The sequence below is a fragment of the Calypte anna genome, chromosome 3 (assembly GCF_003957555.1).
Source record: "Calypte anna isolate BGI_N300 chromosome 3, bCalAnn1_v1.p, whole genome shotgun sequence".
NCBI lineage: Eukaryota > Metazoa > Chordata > Aves > Apodiformes > Trochilidae > Calypte > Calypte anna.
In genome coordinates this window covers 95142019-95162728 of record NC_044246.1, presented here as the reverse complement: position 1 = coordinate 95162728, position 20710 = coordinate 95142019, and positions in this window count along the sequence as shown.

Genomic DNA, 20710 nt, shown 5'->3' with positions numbered 1-20710 from the left:
CAAATACAGTTTTCTGTCACATGTCACTGTGAGCTTTGCTGTGTCATTTGAATACCTTTCTGGTGTACATGGGGCAAGTCTTAGTAATGCTTCAGCACTTCATTCACTACAGTGTTCAGCCAGCTGCATCAGATTGCATGGAAACAAAATTTTGTCAGCAGTTTAAGGACTCTCTGGCATGAGTTTTGTCAACAATTCTACTGGTAACTGGAAATACTAAAGCCTTTTACATTGCATGTTGTCTGCCTGTGACAAATTCGTCCCTTTTGATTCTCCCAGCAGTGCATCTCCTCCCTCTTACTATATCTGACCTGGCCCTTGTGCTAAGCACTCCTAGATGCCTAATTATTTCACTTTCCACACAGTCTGTATCCCTCCATGGTCAGTAGGGTTAGAAAATAGTTAAGTGTGCATGATGGTGAAAAAAATGGGGTTATTTCAAACACTGGCCAATTACATCACTCTGGAGTGGCATTCAGTAAGAGAAGGATTAACCAAGAAAAGAAAATGGGACTGAATCTTCACTCAAGAGCCATCTTTTAAATAACATAGGTATAAAAATGGATATAAACTTGCTATATTATTCCCATCTTTGTTTAAAGAAATTCTCTAGACTTGGAAAAGAGGTTTTTCACATTATAGCATTTGCCCCAGAGAGCTGCTTTGCAAACACAGTAATAGCACCAACTTTGGCATAAAGTCTAATATTATCAGCAAGAAATGTTATACTCACCTCCAGTGTCATAGGTGTCTTTGAGCTTCTGTCTGATCATTTGTTTCCTGGGAACACAATCATGACCGAAGCTTTTATATGGAGCTACATGTTCAGCAGATGCTCTGTAGTGGAATTATTTCAAAGAGTCATAGAAATAGTTGGGTTTGTAAGCATGCCTGGGGATTTTCCAGACAAAGCCCACTTGCTGTCCTGAATTGGTTGCCTGTGATACTGTCTGTGAGCCACGTTTTGTGTATCTCCAAGGATGGAGACTCTACAGCCTCTCTGAGCTACACAGTCCAGTGTATGACCAGCCTCACAGTGGAGAAGCATTTTTTCTTTCTTAGGTGGAATTTTCTGTACTTCAATTTGCACCCACCTCTTGTCTTGTCACTTGATATCACTAAAAAGAGTGTAACAGAGGGCCAGCTATTTATTTGTAAACTCTAGAAAATGATATTACATATGAAACAACGGGGGAACCCATAGGAAATAAAATTATCATTATTGTCATTAATCTGTAAATCTGGATCAACAGTCTGTAAAAGAAAAGAAAAAAAGGGAAAAAAAAGACTGGAATAAATCTAAAGTAGATGTGAGGAAAAAACTGACTATGATATTTTGCTTACCTCTCTGTGCCTTTGTAAAGAAGGCTCAAATAAAACCTTCCCTTTCTAAGTGCTCTCTGAACAATTGCAATGTGTCCAGGTCACTCAAGTGAATTCAGTTCCATTCTAAACCAACGGACTGAACCAAGACTGAAAATCAGGTACTGTGTAATTTCAGGCTGCAGCAGTATTTCTCTTCTTTTTCAGAATAATTTAGGAGCTGGATTGGCCTGATAGCTTTGTTAGAGTGATTACAATTTCCTATGTCACCGTGCTTTGGTCAGTAATATGTCTTGTTGCATGAGGGTTAAGTCCTTGTTCTCTCTTGGAATTATGGAAAGTGAAGATCTAGGGCTAAAGCCTTCAGCTGTGGCTCAGAACCCAGGAAGTTATCCCCATTGTGTGGCAGGCTGATGGAGCAAAGCACGGAGCCAAACACAGTGCATTTTACCCAATATTAATGCCTGTAAATGAGTGAAGATTTTTACTGTCCCCTGTATGCCCATTCATAATACATTTTTTGCTGGGGAAATCTATTCAGAATCACATTTATTATTCTTGACAATAACCTCTTTCTTCACCATCTATTATGAAAAACAGCCAATAGATTTTTTACTGAACTTCACAAGCTTAGGTCATTCTACAGGGTTTTATATAATGCAAAGGATAAATATCCTGTGTTGTTACTTTCATCACTGTGACCATTTTAGCAGCTGCCAGTGTTTTCATCAGTGTAGTGGTGGATAATACTTCACTTATGTGGATCTCTTCCAGCCATTATTTCCTAATCCAATGATACATGAGTATAGAAGTGTTTTGATTGCTGTCTATAAGAAACTCATTTATTTAGGAGGTTAATAATTTCTCACTATTTGAAGAAGAATTTAAGTTAATCCCATGTTCACACAATGGAGTGAAAATGAAGAATAGCCAATATTTATACCAGGTAACTTTCAGAGCGTTGATTAAGGTGGCAGAGGTAATAGCTTCTGTTGTCTCTCTTTACTGTCAGGGAAGTTTCCCAGTGGCTGTAGAAAGTGTAAATATTTCCAGCTTCAGTCTTGGGAGTGGGAATGCTTCAGTCATGGGAATGCTTACAGTTAGGTGGAAAGAACTGAAATACTGTAAGGAACCAATATTCTTCCTAAGTTCATTAACATAAATATTCATGTCACCCTACAAAACTCTGAGGGGAGAGGTGGGGTGTGAATGAACTACAAAAAAAATCTGTTTCCTTGTAATTCTACCACTGAATGTTAACACTGTTCTGATTTTAGGTGTAATGAAAGTTTTTTTCCTGCTCTGTTTGATAGCAGTTTAGATTGGCAAAGATACTTAAGGCCAGTGGGAGGTGTCTCTGCCCATGCAGGAGGTTGGATCTTGATGATCTTTAAGGTCCCTTCCAACCCCAGCCATTCTATGATTCTATTAGGCAGAAGTATATGGAAACTAAAACAGACCTGCACAAATGACAAAGTTAATTTTTCTGTCATAGAAGTAAAGGAAGATGAGGCACTCTTTTCCTCTGCAACTATCATTTTAGCTTGATGTCTAGGGACATTTTGATCCTGTTTTGATCCCGAATTTCTCATTTTCACTACACTCCACAGGTTTTATTTATAATTTTTCCAATTCATCCTAGTTTTACCATAATTTTTCTGTCATTGTGCTACTGCCTCTGAGTCCTTTTTATGTATGGCTTTGCTTGAATGATAAATTATTTGAATAATATAAATGAGATCACAGGATTTTTTTAATATATTTTTGAGTATTTATCTTTGCAGGTGTACATTAATGTCAGATACATTCTGACTCATTTACATCTACTCTGAAAAGCTTGTTTCCTGATTCAAATCAATATTGATGTATATTAATGCAGCAAGATGGCAGCAGAATATATTTTTGAGCTGCTTTACAGAGCAAAGCATATAAAATTATTGAATTCTATTAATACATATACTAAAACATGGCTTTGAAGTGCATGGTTTTTTATGGGAACACATTTTTGTGGGTCTGTGTCAGATGTAATTGCTGAGGAACAGTTTATGATAGCTACATCCTATAAGATATTGCATACTCACATGGAAGCACTGACTCCTACTATGAATGTGATTAAATACAAAAACCCTGGAAGCTAAATGTTTGCTTGTCAAAAAAGAAATGCTAATGCCCATCCAGAAAACCCTAAAAAGAAGATGCTTCAAAAGTGAGATACCAACACCAGTCATTTGATTCTATAATTCTACTTGCCAGCAACTTGAAAGAACTGTTAAATCTGTCAAGGCTATCAAGACTGTATGAACTATACTTTTAAGAATAAAATGAAGATTCATTCTTTTTATGCTCTCTCAAAAGAGAGAAATAGGGAAATGAATAATCTAATCTTTGCTGGTCTGCAGAATTTTTACTTTATTAGAAGACCAGTGGAATATACAGGTTAGTTATGGTCAATTTTAATCCTGACATTCATCATCTTTCCTTATCCTCCCATCCTTACATCTTACCAGAATTTCAATAAAACAATTGGCATAACCAGGGTATAGCTTGAAAATAACATTGCAAAATATTCTTTAAAAGCCTTTAAATAAAGATGATATCTGCAATAGGGATGAGGCAGGTATACCCAAGAGAACTTGCAAGCATGTAGTAAAGAGTTGTTTAATAGGATCAATAGACAAAATAAGCACTTAGGTTCAATGCTTCCAGATTTTTTGTAAAAATATAGACATTTGGAAAGCAGGCAAAAGAAATCAGAATAAGGTTTCAAAGAAAATCAAACCGAAGATATATTACTGCATATACTGCATAAGCATAGATGGTACTAGAAAAACAATTGCTTCATTGTCATAGGTTCAGTCAATGGATATTCTAGACAGTAAATCAGTGGAGTCTATCATTACTGAGAGCTCATTATGAAACATTTTCAGAGGTTATATGTCATATTGTCATCTGAGTTTAACTGAAGAGTAGCTATTAACTTTTCAATATTCATCAAAAAGCACAAGGGCTATGTTTAGGTTTTCTAATGTTTGTGAATAAATGCCATTTTCTATTAGTTATCAATCCTAAACAGCAGTGTAACAATTCAAGCAATAATTAGAAAAAGTTGATGACACTTCCTGAAAACTGATCTGACCCTGCAGGATTGCATATATTTGCTCTCAGAGCATGATAGACTCAGAAGTCTGAAAGTGAAGTGTATGCTGAAAATACGAAGATAGGAGCTGACCACTGGAGGAGCTTCAGAGATTAGGGGGACTTGGTTTTGAAGGAGATAGACAAGCTGTGAATCTTGTCATTCACAGCTTAGAGAACACTTAAACCTTAATCTTGGTCACTGTACTGCAGGAACTGTCGCCCTGGTATTTTTCCATAATGCTTTAAACAGATTATGCAAATTAAAGACTGCTGTAATTTTATAAAGAGAGATTCTGAAGTCTGGAAAATTTCAGTTCTAGGTAGATCTTTCTGATAATCTTAAATTAATCTTAGCACATCTTCTTCAAAAGGGTGTAAACAAACAAAAAGAGCAAATGGAAAAATAGCAGTAGAAAAGTGACCTCTTACCCCTAGTTAAAAAACACAGAATCACAACTTCATTGGTACACCTCTATTTAAACTATTTTTGTTAGAAGCACTGGCATAGAACTGAAAGATTTTTCCACTTTTATTCACCCAGATGCCTTTCTTACCTAAAATTTTCAGAAATATGTACTGAAATCTTTCAGTTTAGTACTGTGTCACAGTGCTAAATCCCATGGATTGTTGCTCTTTTCATGCATGCAGTGTGGTATCTGTGCTAACAGACTTGCCTTTGTCTAATGGTTACAAGATGAAATTTTTTTTTTTGGTGTTAATGTTATACTTTCTGTATAATTCTGTAGAATTTCTTGTATTTTGTGGCAGGTTTCCTTATAGTAACTAATTATCTTTGATGTGTAGCTTTATCAAATACTTCTTGAAAAATGCATACTGTCCATGTCATACTCTTATCTATCTCAGCAGAATTATCTTCAAAGAGTTCTATCAACTTAGTTATGCAAGGCTAGATTGTCATATTATTATATTGGCAGACTCTAATGGAATTAAATTTGGAAGCTTTGCTTAGTGCTCTCTTGACAGTTGCAACAGAATTGTTTTCAAGATGTATTTAAAACTGGTAAGCTAGCTGGTAATTATATATATATATTTTACTCTATATCATGACTTATTTGAATAGTGGGCTGTGGTCTCAGCTTTTTAGTTCTTCAGGGACTGCATTCAATAAATGCTTTCTAATTGGAAAGCACTAATAAGCAAAACACACTCATGTACTTAAATGACAGAAACACAGGAGAAAACCAGAAAATTTCTGAAAGTGCAAGAGAAGAGTATAAAAATCAGAAGAAAATTGCCAATTCATCAGAAAACTACAAGAATTATGGTGCTATAAATATTTCACCTTCAAAAACAAATTCCTGGAGGCTTGGAGAACTTAAAAAAACACAATGGATTTATTTCAACCACCCCCACCCCTCGAAGTGGGAGGGTTGTGTTTGTTATATTAATCATTTTTGTGCCATAGGCATAATTTAATTTAATACTTGACTTACATTTATTAGTATAATATGAAATTAAGTACTTTTTGGAATTAAATGCAAATAGAGATACAAAAATTAGATATATTAGCTGTTTATTAATCAAGGGTGTTACCAGATAGAATAAAAAAGATATTAATTTATAGAGGATGAGAAAAATAATAGAAAATGGGAAGAGAAAATAAGAGCTTAAAGGCACAGTAAATATAGGAAGGGTCTTTCATATCTACATGCAGGCAATTTGCCATCGATACAGGCATAATATGTCAGAGGGAAAAAGGGTAAAGGGTAGAAATATCCTATACAGCTTGGAAATGGAACCACATTTTTTTGCACTTGCATTCATCTTGGAGGGAATAAATAGGTCAGAAAAAAAGATGTAGGAGATAAAATATTATGCTAAAGACCTTCTCTGAAATACTCTGAGCAATCTAACAAAAAGGCATGTTTGCAAAGATGGAGTTTAGATGGTTTGGTGTTTTTTTTAATATTGGAGAAATGTTTCTATTCCAAATGGCAACTGGATCATGATACGAACATATGAAAAGTAAGCAGGACTGTAGAAGACTTTAAATCACACACACTATGAAGCACTAGGAAATAATCCATTGATTATTTTATGAGAGTACAGTTAGATAGCAGAAACTTAATTATGGTGAAAGGTGGATATTGTCATCTTGCAGAACTTTCTCAATAGACAAATAGCCAGTTTGTCTCCTAAACTGAGAACAAAATTCTTATCCGTAAGTTGACTGCTGTAACTTTAACAAATTATAGATCTTTTTTCCTTTCCACCTCAATCAATGGGAATTCTGAGCTGAAGTACAGTTAATGTTGTGCACAGAAACAAGTTGTACCTCTATAGCTAGCACAACTGAGACAAGCCAAAATTAGCCATAGATCAAATTTCTTTTTACTGGAGAATTGTAGACTTATTCTGACATTATTTAGAACATAGACATAGTATTTGCTGCCAAAGAGCTCACTAAAATAATACAGCATGAATGTTAGCTTTTCTCCTGGTGAAGGAAGGCATATATCTGTCATTTTTCTCAGGTAAAAGGTGACAGGATGGGAGGAAATGGCCTTGAGTTGTGCCAGGAGTGTTTTACACTGGATATTAGGAAAAATTTCTTCACCAAGTTTCTTGTCAACAACTGAAACATCCTGGCTGGCCTTCACCCCCTGCTCACTGCCCCGGTCACCACACCTGCAGGTATTTAAATGCCCTGTAGATCTGGTGCTTAGGGACATAGTTTAGTGGTGGACTTGGCACTGTAAAGTTTATGCTTGGACTTGATACTCTTCAGGGTTGTTTCCAACCTGAATGATTCCATGATTCTATACATCGATGAGTTTGGGAGAGAAATAATTTCAGTACAAATCTCCCCAGCTGCTAAGAAGTAAGGTTTAACCTGAAGATTGTTTCGCAGGTGATAATTTTTCTTGCACTGAGTTGACCTCTCATTACCTCTGAGAGAGGCTGGGAAAAAAGATGAAAAATAAAAAAAAAGTTTATCCTTTACTAAATATTTAGCAAGTGTGAGCATATACAAGCATGAGTTCTGACTGAGTCAGCCATATGCTTTCAGCTCCCTCTCATCTATCACCCCGACAGCAGAAAACTATTAGAACTGGATTTTTTCAAAAATAAATTGAAAAAACCACTACAAAGAACTGCCACAATATTTAGAGGTGGTTTTCTTCCCCCCCTTACTGTAAAAATCTACTTTTTGCTTGTGTTTACCATGATTAAATAGGACGGAGAAGATAATTTGATAATAACACTACCATCTTACACTGGCAGGGAAAAAATTATTCTTGTTAGTACATTATGTAGTCTCAGGCATCATCATCTGTGTAAATGAATGTAGTGCCCCTGCAGGAAGCCAGACTGAGAGGGCTCTTTGCTCAAAGCTTCCATCCAGATTATGCACAGCACAGAGAGCATCTTCACAACTACCCTTCCTTTGTCCTGCACTGAAGCAATGAAAAGTAGATCCCTGTGTCCACGTTGTCTTTTTCCTTCATGTTTTTTTTCCAGGGCTATCATTAGACTCCATTTGTCAAATTATAGCTCTTTATAATAGGAGGAAATCTAACCCATTCTTTTTCTCATGAAAAATTCCTTGCTGCTGTTTTTCTAGTGTGTTCTTTTATATAAAGTTAGGTGACATGTAGCAAGAACTTTCATCATGCTGAATAGTTTTAGAATTCCCTACTCTAATAGAGACCTTTTGGTTTGGGTCTATACATGCATACCATACCCATACATTCAGGAAACACAGACTCTGGTTTTGACATAAATTTTTTTGGAAACTTTAACAACTTATTTTAAAATATTCTTTTCCTACTAATTGTACAGGTTTCCCTTCTGCATTATTATTATTACATATACATTTATGCAGCCAGAATGATTTTGCCTACTAGTGGAGTTAATTTTGGAAACCGAATGGACCTCCAGCACCTGGCTGGATAGAAACAATAATTATACTGCTTTAATGCCATGAAAATTATTTATTTATAGGGGCTAATAAAACATCACTGTGAATTATCTAAAAAGTTGGAGTGTTGATATAGTTGCCTGCAATATTTTAATTCAGAAAATTTGTTTGGTTCTTACCAAAACATCTGCTTACATTGCAATGGTTTACTTGGATATTAACTTTCAAATAATTGTTTTGCTTCATGAGTAAAAAATAAAAAATGATGCAATGGTTTGTTTTAATAGAGATTATCTGTTTACAACAGGTTCATAATTTCTTTTCTGAGACAGAGGCAGATGTTTACCAAACTCATCACAAACATTGTATAAGGAAAGGGTAAAAAAAAACATTTCTATCAATACTTTCATTTATTGCTTACACTTTTTTCTGTGTCACTTGAAATTATTGTAACCATTGAAAAACTGGAAGAGTCCATTTAAATCTTCCAGTAATTATTTAGTGTTAGGGAAAAAACTCTTTAGTATTTAAATACCTCCATAGCTATTAACACAGGAGAAACCTTTCAATTAAAATCTAAATCTTGACTGTGGTCCAAATTGTTCAGAGTTTCTTCATGAGAGACAAGTATAAACAGGTTAATGAACATTCCTTGTTCAGTCAGAATATCCCCTTTGCTCCCTCTGACTTTTATTGCAAGTGCACAATAAAACCAGCTCTTCTCACAGATTGCCCTGTTTAACTATAAACTATGTTTAGTTAAATCAGCTCTTCTTACCTGGATATTTGATATTTTTCTACTTCTTTTTCCAGGAATGACTATTACATCTTTTTCACAGAATCACAGAATTGTTGCAGTTTGAAAAGACCTCTAAGATCACCACATCCAACCATCAACATCCCCCTCTCAATAAAATAAGTGTGTATTTATATATATATGCACACTATATATACTATCTATCTATCTATACTATATATATATATATATATATATATATATATAAAAATATCTGTATCACCCACTAGAGCTAAAGTGTCTCATTTAAATGATTTTTAAATACTTCAGGGTGGTGACTCCACCACCTCCCTGGGCAGCTCATTCCAATGCCTAACTACTTTCTCAGTAAGGAAATTCTTCCTAATACCTATTCTAACCCCCCTTAGTGCAACTTCAGGCCATTCCTCTAGTCCTATCATTATTTACTTGAGAGAGGAGGCCAGCACCCACCTCCCTACAACCTCCTTTCAGGTAGCTGTGGACAGCAATAGGGTCTTCATCCTGCTCAGGTGAAAAAACATTTCACATTCACCTGGAAACAGGTTTTTATCCTTTTCTAGCTGTGTCTTCCACCAATTTAATAAGGAATATTTTAAAAGTCTGTATCATTAACATAAATAGTAAGCAAAGTTCAAAAGTTTCAATGAGTAGATAGTAACTCTGTGGGCATAAAGAGATGTGAAAAATAATAACTAGATAACCTGATCAATAAGAATTTTGACTGTGTGGAGACTGAAGTATCTTAACCATGTATTTAATACATTTTTTTGTGTGACTGACAGTGCTGTTGTATGGATGGCATCATAACAAACAGGAAGGGAAACTCCAGCTTTGTAAATGAGTAACTGTAGTGTTGCTGCAGTAGTGATGAGGAACATACCATCACATTATAAATTAAGATGTCTCCATTTTTAAGATTACACTGATAATTTCAGAAGAAAAAGGTAAATTTGACTGTAAGTGCTTTTAGATCAGTTTTCACACCTTTCCATTAATGTTAATGGGGTTAGATTTACTTGCTATCACTTTCAGTGCCAGAGTAGATGTTCAAAACCAGATGTCATTAGTAATTCTTTTTTTTTTCCATAATTTATTAAAATATGAAAACATAATGACAAAAAAATAACAGCTTAAGTGTGATTTATAATATGAACTACACAGAATATTTTTTGCTAGGAAGAGTTCAGTAAACATGTATTCATGGCCTGCACAGCATTTAAGTAATGGTATGAAAGCACAGCATAATTTGAGAATGCAGCTTTAAAAATAAGGTTTACGCATGCTGAAGGACATGAAATTTCTGTATGTTTCTGAAGCAAAAGTATTTCAATATGAAACTGCTCATGTATTATTCCCACTTGCTTTCACAGGATTTCTATTTTCTACAGCCATCTCTATTACTCTTTTAAATTAACCTTGTGAGAACAAGGCACACACTTCAGGTTTTTAACATAATCTGTAGCACTTAACATACAGCACTCTCCATTTTGTCCACAAGTTGTAAACAGTTTTGAATACCTTTTGTATTTGCACTCAAAATGCTTCTCCAGAAGACTCCATCAGGTTTCTAACAGCTCTGTGCCCAACCAATGGTTTGCCATTAGACAGACATTTCCAGGATTCAGACCTGAAAACAAATCTGATTCTAACTGAATGCAATAGCCTTTGTGAGGATCAGCACCTTGATGGTCAAGATGTTGGCCTTAGAATATGAGGTCCTGAGATTAATCATAAGTGCCCTGGTCTGTGTGACACTGGACTTAATCTCTCTATAGAATAGAATCATAGAATCATCAAGGTTGTAAAGGACCTCTAAGATCGTCAAGTCCAACCATCAACCCAACACCACCAGCCAATTAAACTGTGTACTCAAGTTCTATATTCACACATTCGTTGAACACCTCCAGGGGCAGTGGAGGTGGACAGCCTATTCCTCAATAACTCCTTCCATAAAAATTTTTCCTAATATCTGATCTAAGCCTCTCCTTGCATAACTTGAGTGCAAGATTTCCTCTTGTTTTATCACTTGGGAGAAGTGGCCAACACTCACCTCCCTACAAACTCCTTTCAGGGAGCAGTAGAGAGCTATAAGGCCACCCATCAGCCTCTTGTTCTTTATGCTAAGCAAATCAGCCACTCCTCACAGGACTTGTTCCCCAGAACCTTTGCCAACCTTTGGTTGCCCTTCTCTGGACTTCCTCCACTAACTCCTTGTCTTGTAGCAATGGGCCCAGAACTGAACACAGCACTTGAGGTACAGCCTCACCAGTGTCGAGTACAGGGGCACCATCACTTCCTTTCTCCTGCTGGCCACACTGTCCCTGATACAAGCCAGGAGGCTGTTGGCCTTCATGGCCACTTTGGCACATGTCTAGCATATATTCAGCTAGGTGTCAACTAGCACCCCCACATCCTTTTTCTCTGGACAGCTTTCCAGCCACTCTTCCCCAAGATCATAACGTTGCCTGGGGTTGATGTGACCAAAATGGAGAACCCAACATTGTCCTTATTGAACAATACAAAGGATCTTGGCTCCTTTACTCAGCCTGTTCAGGTCCTGCTGTAGATCCTTTCTGCCCTCAGGCACATCAGTGCTCTCACCTACCTTTGTGTGCATCTCTCCCACCTGTAAATGTGACTGAGAGCCCTGCTAATATAGTTACAGGTGCTGGCAAGTATATAAATTGGAAAGTAAGAACCATTTTTAATTGCTAAAAACACTTGCTGATGTCAAAGTCTGGCTTATTTTTGAACCCGCCATTCTATATCACAGATTTTCACTGAAGAGATGAAGAATTAAATACCCACCTGAAAGTACTTCTTTCCTTACAATTTTTTTTCTTGTTTGGTATGCTTGAAAGATTTGTAATTGTTTTAAATAATGTTATTTATTACTTTGACATATTCATCTTTTAAAGGAGCTTTGTAAAAACTGCATGGTAGTACAATATAGTTTTCTTATGATAGCAGTCAATAACCACACAACTGCTTGAGGACATTTCATTTGTCAAAAAGGCACACTTGCTATATTCAGAAATACCTCAGGTTTTCTGTCCAGAATATTACTAAAGCCAGTACCTCTGTATCTTCCAAAGAACCATATATCCACACTTCTTTGTGTGATGCACGTAATTAGTAACTATGTTTAGAGAGTTCATAATGAAAAATCAGAATATGTTCTCTATAAGGCTTTGGACAAAGATCAAATCGTAAAGCCTCATGCTGTCTATTGGAAGCTTATAAATTTGAAGAGAAGAGGACATTTCATCTTGCAGTTTCTCTGTCTAGTAAAATGTGATATGTTTCATTATCTGAGAACTGGAAGATGTGGCATAGGGGCAAAACTTTTGTTGTCATTAATGTAGTGTGGGTGGATTGGTATGAGGAAATCTAGACAGATTATTAAGGAAAAGTGTGGAGAAATATCCACCTATCTTCTATTAATTTAAATTTATACTTTAACAGATTGATTGCTTTATACCACCACTGTCAACTCAGGAAAACACCTTGTCATCTCTTCTGCAAGTCTACCAAGTCAGATCACACAAATAGCCAACTGAACCAAAAACAATAAAAGAAATCTTTGCCATCACTGCAGTCATCTGTTGAAGCAGTATTTATTCTTTAAGGAAAAAAAAAGTATTTCAGGAGTACAAAAATTAGTCACATAAGGTTTTCTGTCTCTTTATGCTCTAACAATATAGAATACTGCTCTTTCATGGAAGTTTAATGTTTTTTGACATGTGGTTAGGTAACTCAAAAGCTATTACCACTACTTCTGCCTATTGATATGTAAAACAATAGTAATAGCACAAGAGCTGTGAAGACATCTGTCTTGTAGGTGAATTAAATTGCATACCACTTTGTACCTTACTCTAAAGGACTCTTCACATTTAGATGCAGAGTAAATTCATGTTCATTCCACAGTATAAAACCTTTCAAAACCTGTTCAGTTTTCCTGAGAGAGGTTCAGAAATCTGTAAAATGCTTCGAGTCAGTTTTCATCCATTTCATTTCCAAATTGCACAGCTACTGGAGAAGAATAAACACTGAATATTTTTGCAACCAAACTCCCCAGATCCTTGAACTTTAATGAGAAGTTTCTTATCAGGAAAATCAGAAGATAATTAATCTATTCTGATAGTCTACTAGTTCCACTCATGTGTCAGTTAGCAATTCATGGTATAATAGTTTGAATGTTTGTTGATTTTCATTAATCCAAATATCCTATTTTAGTTTACATGGAGAATCTTTCCTTAGTAAAACAATTCGAATTTTTATTGATCTGGGCGACTTACCTGCACATTTTTCTCTACAAAAGAAGTATAGTGATGTATGCTTTGAAAATCTCAAACCTCAGTACTAGGAAATTGTTTTATTTCCCTTTTAAAAAATAAGTTCTCTTTAAAACATTGGATGAAATTTTCTGTTTTATACAGCATTAATCTCTCAAGGAATTTTCATGACTGAAATCAAGAAAATTAGTCTTTGAAAGGCTATATTTCCTCTCTATTTGCTGTTATCCATGCTAGTATGTTAGTGTTACATTGAGAGATTCCAACATTTTGAAATTGCACATATGCATCATTTTTCTCATATAGTGCATTATGTTTGCAAGATGTTTTAAACTGGAAAATGTTAAGAAGGGATATCAAGTCAGCATCACAGCAGTTCAGTCTAAGGTCATTGAGATACAGATGATGAGGAAACTGGACTCTTTGATAATAAGAATATTTAGAGAAAAAAATTGAAGTATATGTTTGGAAATTAATGCTAGCTATATCAGTCTTTATTGGGAACACTTTAAATAGTTTCTGGTTGCCTTGCCTCCAAATGAAAAGTGTGTACATAAAGGCCAAATACTGTAAATGACAATTCATACCAGATAGCTGCATCTAAGACACTCAAGTACAGTGTAGTTCTAGCTGTGCAACAGCACAGATTGCTGGCACAGTTGCAGGTATCTGTATTTCAAGGTAGTGTGTTACTAGTTATCCCAGCTTGGACTCCAGCTTCAGTGCTTTGTAGTTGGTTTACTGCTGACACTTGCTGTGCTTTCTTTCCCTGGAGTTTTTGCATCACAGATACTAGTGCACCTCTTTCCTTTTTGAGAGTAGCAACATGAGTGGAGAATTGCATGGCTGAGTGAATCAAATCTGTAGGAGATACAGAACATGCTCAATAAGCCCTTTATGTTGTACTTGTCAATGGTTCTATTCTGTAGTTTGTAAAAAACCTCATGTTCCTCATGGTAAAGTGTATTTTCTAAATGCTTTCATTGAGAACAGAGAGCCATGAGAGAGCCCAAAAACTGCCAGAGCTTTGAGGTAGTGCTGCCTACACCCGTTCTTTACAAAGAGCTTTCCAAAGAGGATCCAAATGGTTTTGAAGTTCAAAAAGCCAAGTTCTCTTAGACTGTGAACTGGAATAAATAATAAAAGCTATAGAAAACTCCAAGTGGCCAGATGAAACAGAATGGAAATGCAACAAGGTCTGTAAATTAGTGACATCCTTCTCCCTGGGACATTCCAGGATGATCTTTGCTTTCAGTGATATCTTCACTGCTGTGTTCCTACAAACTCTGACAGTGCTTACTGGCTCTTGGCAGTGTCTCCTGTTGGTCTGCTCATGGGCCTTTGCTGCTCTTAGCAATCATTCAGGCTGTCTTTGAGCTGCAGGATCCAGGTGTGCAGCTCTCTCTTTGCCTGTTCCTCTCCCTGCTCCACAAAAACTGAGGCTGCTGCATTTCCCAAAGAAATGAGCAGCTTCTGCCACCGCCTAAGGGGGCACCACCAGCGTGACACTCCCCTTGAAGGAACAAGAACAGACAAATTTAATGAATTGATCAAAGGCAAAGAAGCAGATTTGCATATCAAACACTGCACATGTATGTTGTCAGAGTGAGGATGAAATTTCCCCTCATGTGATCTTACAATATAACAAGTGTGTTAGTTGTATATATCATAGATTCATCACAGTTTGAAAAGATCTCTAAGATTACCAACAACCATCAACCCAGAAAAAACCACCATGCCCACTAGAGCATGTCCTGAAACACCCACAGCTACATGTTTTTTAAATATCTCCAAGGATGGTGACTCTCCCAGGGCAGCCCATAATATGCCTAAATAGTGTATAAAATCTGCCTTGTACAACTATGTGTATCCAAGGGTGATGTTAATCCATTAATGTGTCTTTGTACATTATTGTTACATGCCATATTCTGTTAGGAGATATTGCGAACCATCTAAAATGTCTCAAAATGTTTTAAAAGATGGCAGAGGTTTGGAAGATATACAGTACCCTAATAGATAAAATTTATTCCTTTAAAATGATGGTGTTTCCTGGAAAAACATTCTTGACTCAGGGAATTTAATTTAATTTCTTACCATATAACATAATTACTACCTTAGGCATTGAGAACTAAAGAAGCCAATTATACAAACTCTTGGGGAAGACTCCTTTTCCTTCCCTTTCCCTTTCCCTAGCTCCAGTCTGGCATCTTGGTTTCCAGTCCACTTTGAGATGCAGAGGAGAGTGGGCTCAGGGCCTCATCATTTTTTTTCCAATCTTTCTGGCTTATTCAGCTGTGCTGCGGTGGGGCCCTCCATGGGGCCCCTTTCTCAGGACATCTGAGCAGAGGTGCCATGTTTTCCTCCAAATGGTTGGGTCTTTGTGTGGGATGAGGGAAATTGTGGAGCTGGCTGGGACTGGATAGAACTGATTGGGCCCGATTGGGACTGCAAGAACCACCTGGGGCTGGCTGCAACTGGCCAGGACCAGGTGGAACTGGTGCAGGGCAGTGCATGGCCACCTCTCAGACAGGACCTCCAGCAGCACCTGCTGCCAAACTCTGCCACCTGTGCCTAGTGTGTGCTGCAAAGCCCTTGCTTCTTGTATATTAATTGCTTTAGAGCCCATTTAGCAATAGCCTGTCAGCTTGGTAGGTGGTCAGCTCTCAAAATAGACTGTGTGGAGGTGGAGTGGATGGAGTTAAAATTGAAACCCAAGTTGTAGGAAACTTGATCACACTGTTATTTTAAAGGTGTGTTCCTTTTTTATACTGAAAATTTGGCTTATACTGAAAATTGTCTTGCATGCCTAATAACTTCTCTGTTATTAGCAAAAATACTGACAGTAGCATCACCTGTGAAATGTTGTCAGAAATATTTCTGTATCCTGGAAAAGCCAGCAGGTGGTGAGCCATCACTTACAGCACAGGAAATTAATGTTCCTTAGTTTTCACTGGAACTAAAATATGAAATTACTTGTAAAGTAAGGGCTCATTCAGGTAGGATAAAGAAAAATAAGAACACAATACAAATGCTTGGAATCAGTATTCATGTAAATGTTGTTCTTCCAGGCTGCCCTTAATATATACATCCCTTTTAAAATCGAGCATATCTAATGAAGTTAGAATAGGTATAAAATTACCAGAAATGTTTTTTAAAACAGATCCAGGTGGCATTAGATCCATCTTCCTTAGACATAGTTTGAGGGGTGTCTCTGTTCTTGGTCTTCCAGGCCCTCTGCCCTTGTCCCTTTGCACTGTTCCCAGTAATACTGCTGTTGTTGTGCCTCCTATCTGAATATCTGAATTACACAATCCATATATTCAAATCCATAAGCTAAACTACTGTAGAAACATAGCAATGTTTTGTTTCAGTATAGTAAGTCATATATCCCCACAGTTGGTCAGGCTTTCAATTTGTGTGACTCAGCAGAACTCTACTGAAATTTATGAATTTAAATTAAAAATAATAGCTCAGAATTACCACAACTGTTTAATCAATATAAATGATTTTTAAAACCTTGCCACTATATGTTGTCAGTTAACCATCCCCTCAAAACCCAACAATCCAATAGCAGACATTGCTTTATTTGAGGCATAGCCATACAGTCCTGTTCCAGTCTAAGGACCAGATGTCCCAGTGCTGTATGGCCAGCTGTGTGTTTTTTGTAGGGCCTCATATGTTGGTTTCTCTTCTGTGACAAGTCTCTGACTTCTAGCTTGACAATTTCTCTTAGGAATCCTTATTTATTGAATCAGACCCAAATTCTCAGGTGCATATGGGTTGGTCCAATAAATTCAATTGAACCACTTAAGGGAGGTGCTTGAGCTTCTAGTTCATGAGGTCATTCAGGGCAATGCAGTTCCTACAGGTGCTGAGAGCCTTCTGTTCATACAGAAGTCAGTAGAAGAGTGAAGGAACTCCTCACATTCAGAGAGTGAGCCTTAGACATTATCCACATGCACACACCCTGTTATGAGGTTCCCAGCTCCTTGCCCAGCCTTACTCTGTGTAAGTAATTTAAGCTGTTTCCTGGCTGTACTTTTACAGTAACTCAGCTATGAAGGGTTCTCTGAAGTGTTCTTTGTCATTGGGTAATATTTACAATGGCAAGATTTCTGGCTATTATAAATTCTATCACTTTCTGGCATAACATTTATACTATGCAGAATGTTGTAAAGATGTTAGCACTATACAGTTATAAGAATTATTTTTATGTTGCCTTTAATTGCCAGTAGTATTAGGCTAGCTGTTCATGGCTCAAACCCTGCTTTCAGTAATAGTAGTGTTTGGTAGTGTCTTCAGTATCTCATGCTAGCCCTATGTTTAACCCTTTTGTACAGCTAAAGCATTTAACTTCTACAAGAAGCTGGTCTCAAGTTTAAATCTAGAAGTTTCTTATCCTTAATTGTGTTTTTAATAGTTCTGTGCAAAGAATTTGTAAAAGTATGCATGAATTTGAAGTAGAAATAATAACAAAGGAAAACCATCAAGTCTTTTCAATGTGTGCTTCAAAATGAGTGCTTCTGCAGTGCTCATTTCTGTGCTCTTCAACAGCTTTATGCATTGGCTACCACCATCTGTTGTATGGTAGGAAAATTGTGCTGGGAATCTTTCTGCACGGGGCTTGGCTTTTCCCAGTCTCTTTTTTTTTGAGCAGCAAATTCATATTTGTAAGTACTGTAACATATAAATGATTCATTGATCATTTATTTCCAACAGCAATAAAATGGTATTCTTAGTCTGTGAAAATTCATTGATTCAAATCAATGAATTCCAAAAAGTGAGTATTCTCTGTAAGACAGGAAGGTATGCATGAAATTATTTGATAGTTGGATAATAAGGAGCAGGGATTAAGGAGAGATGAAGTTAAATAAAAAAATGGTTAGTATGACTGGGTACACTAGCAGAGGGGAAAGGCATAAAAAAAATCCAGCTTGGTTAATAAAATATTTACTGAATAGCTGGTTCTATCCGACCGTGCTTGGTTTGGGCATGTTGCACTCTTACCTGATGTTAATCTTTAGAAAGGATTAATATGTGTTTCAAACTTTCAGATTTGTGGCTTGTTGCATTCCACATGTGTGAGGAGTATGGGAGCTGTCACTCATTCAGCTTCTTAGTGTCATTTTTAAACAGCATAAAAAAGTCTGGTTTAAGTTATATTCATCCTTATTTTAAAGCTTTTCTGCTGCTAGGATTGTACAGTGGACCCTGATGGATATGGGAATTTAGTAATGAACTTATTTATCCAGTATGGGTTAAGCTATTCTGAGCTGGAAACAGAACCTGGAAGCACACAAACTAAAAGAAAAGTCTTGTTATCTCACTGTTAACGAAAGCAAGTTTTTGTGTTTTTTTGCTTTTCTAGTCCTCTAGATGTTACCCATCCATTCTATAGAGGTGCACTAGAGATCCACAAAGTATCTACATTCATCAAAAGTACAAGTGAGGTTTTCAGAAAAGATTTCCCAGGAAAGAAAGTGTGCCTGTTATACAACCCCCCAACACCAGACACTCACTCTCATGCTTTTTTTGTGTGGTGGTGTTTTGGGGTTTTTTGGGGTTTTTTTGTTGTTTGTTGGGGTGGGTTTTTGGTTGTTTGGTTTTGGTTTGGGTTTTTTATATTCTTTGAAAGTGACTTTGTGTGAATTAAAAGGAAAAAGATTTAGTGTAAACTCAGTATTTTGCAGCAGAGAAAACAGAGATGACACATTTGAGATAAGTCTTCTCAGGAGAAAAAATACTAATAAATGTTCCAATAAGAAAGGAAAGTTGGTCAGCCATGAGAGAGGTCATAAATAACATAATATTTCTATATTTCTTCTTTGTCTTCCACACAACCTTCTGCTATATTACTTCAATATCTCTCGTGAAAATCCAAAACATATCTTTTCTGTTGGTTGCTCATGATGAGAAGGAAGTTTATAAGCAAGAGAACATAAATATCAGAAGACCATTAAGGCTAAAGGTGAAAACAAGTGTTTTATGATTTCATCTAACCCTTTTGGGGTGAGGTAGTGTTCTTGAAAGCGGCAGATAAAGTGGAGACTAATATTTTTACCCTTTGTTTAACTATCATTTCCCTGTGGTCTAAAATGATTGTAATTCATGTTATAAGCATGAAAAAGGTAATAAGTTAATCACACAAAATGCTTTTAACTCTAGGTTGTGAAGTGCCTGCCAGGAACACGTGGGCATCTGTTAAAACCTTCGTACTAATTAACAAGAGGAAAAGAGTTGTTTCCAGATGCCTAGGGAGCAGTGTCTTTCACAGGGAGTTGTTTCAGTGGAAGAACAATGAGAGCATGTTCTGAATATATTGAACTGCAATCTCACCTGGTGAAGTATTTAGCTATTAATATCATAGTTAAAAGTTTACCTCCGTTGTTTTGCGATAGAATTCTTAAGCAAACCTCTGAAAAGTCTTAAGCTGCAATTGCTCTTTCTCTGACAACTGCCATGTGAGTATGTACAAAGAAGTCAGAAAGCAAATGTTTAAAAGTTAGATTAAGTGTCTCTTATAAAATAATAAGCATTTACTAGTGCGAGTATCTAAACCGTTTGGGAATGTTCATTTATGTTGTGAACTGATAACCCAGGATGTCACAAAAACCAAATCACACCATCCTGAACAGATCTCCTTAAAATGACTTTGAGGTGTAGGGGCACACTGATCTCAGTGGGCACTCAAGATCTAGCCATAACATTTAAGATTAACAGTATTTTAAAAAGTAACTAAAAGTTACCAAATTTGTTTTTCTGAAGTCCTCAAAGAAGACTGTATTATTTGTCACAGCACTATGCTGAAAGGGTGGTATTCTAGATCCTAAATGTCCATACTACACTTTGTTGGGGTAAATTAGCTGTAGCTAAAATGTAGAGCATTTTATGAAAATTCCTTGATTTGAACTGAGCTCTGTGTATGAGGATAAATGAATAGCCTGCAGTCAGACCAACCTAATGTTTTTAAGAGTACAGGAATAAATATGTGGAATTTATTTAATCAGTCCTAAGAGTGTTTCTCTGGAAGAATAATCTAGTTTCTGTTTGTACATTCCATATACATGTATCTGTAAACCCACACTATTTTGACACAGTTCCTTTTCAGAGCACTTTTGTTTGTTTGTGTGTTTTGATGGTTATTGGGGTTTTATTTTTGTTTGTTTTATTTCCCTGCAGTTTGGGTGGGGTGTTTTTGTTGAGTGTTGGTTTTTTTTTTTGTTTTTGTTTTTTGTTGTTTTGTTTGTTTGTTTTCCTTTTTTTTGGGGGGGTGTCACAATGGGATCCTCATAT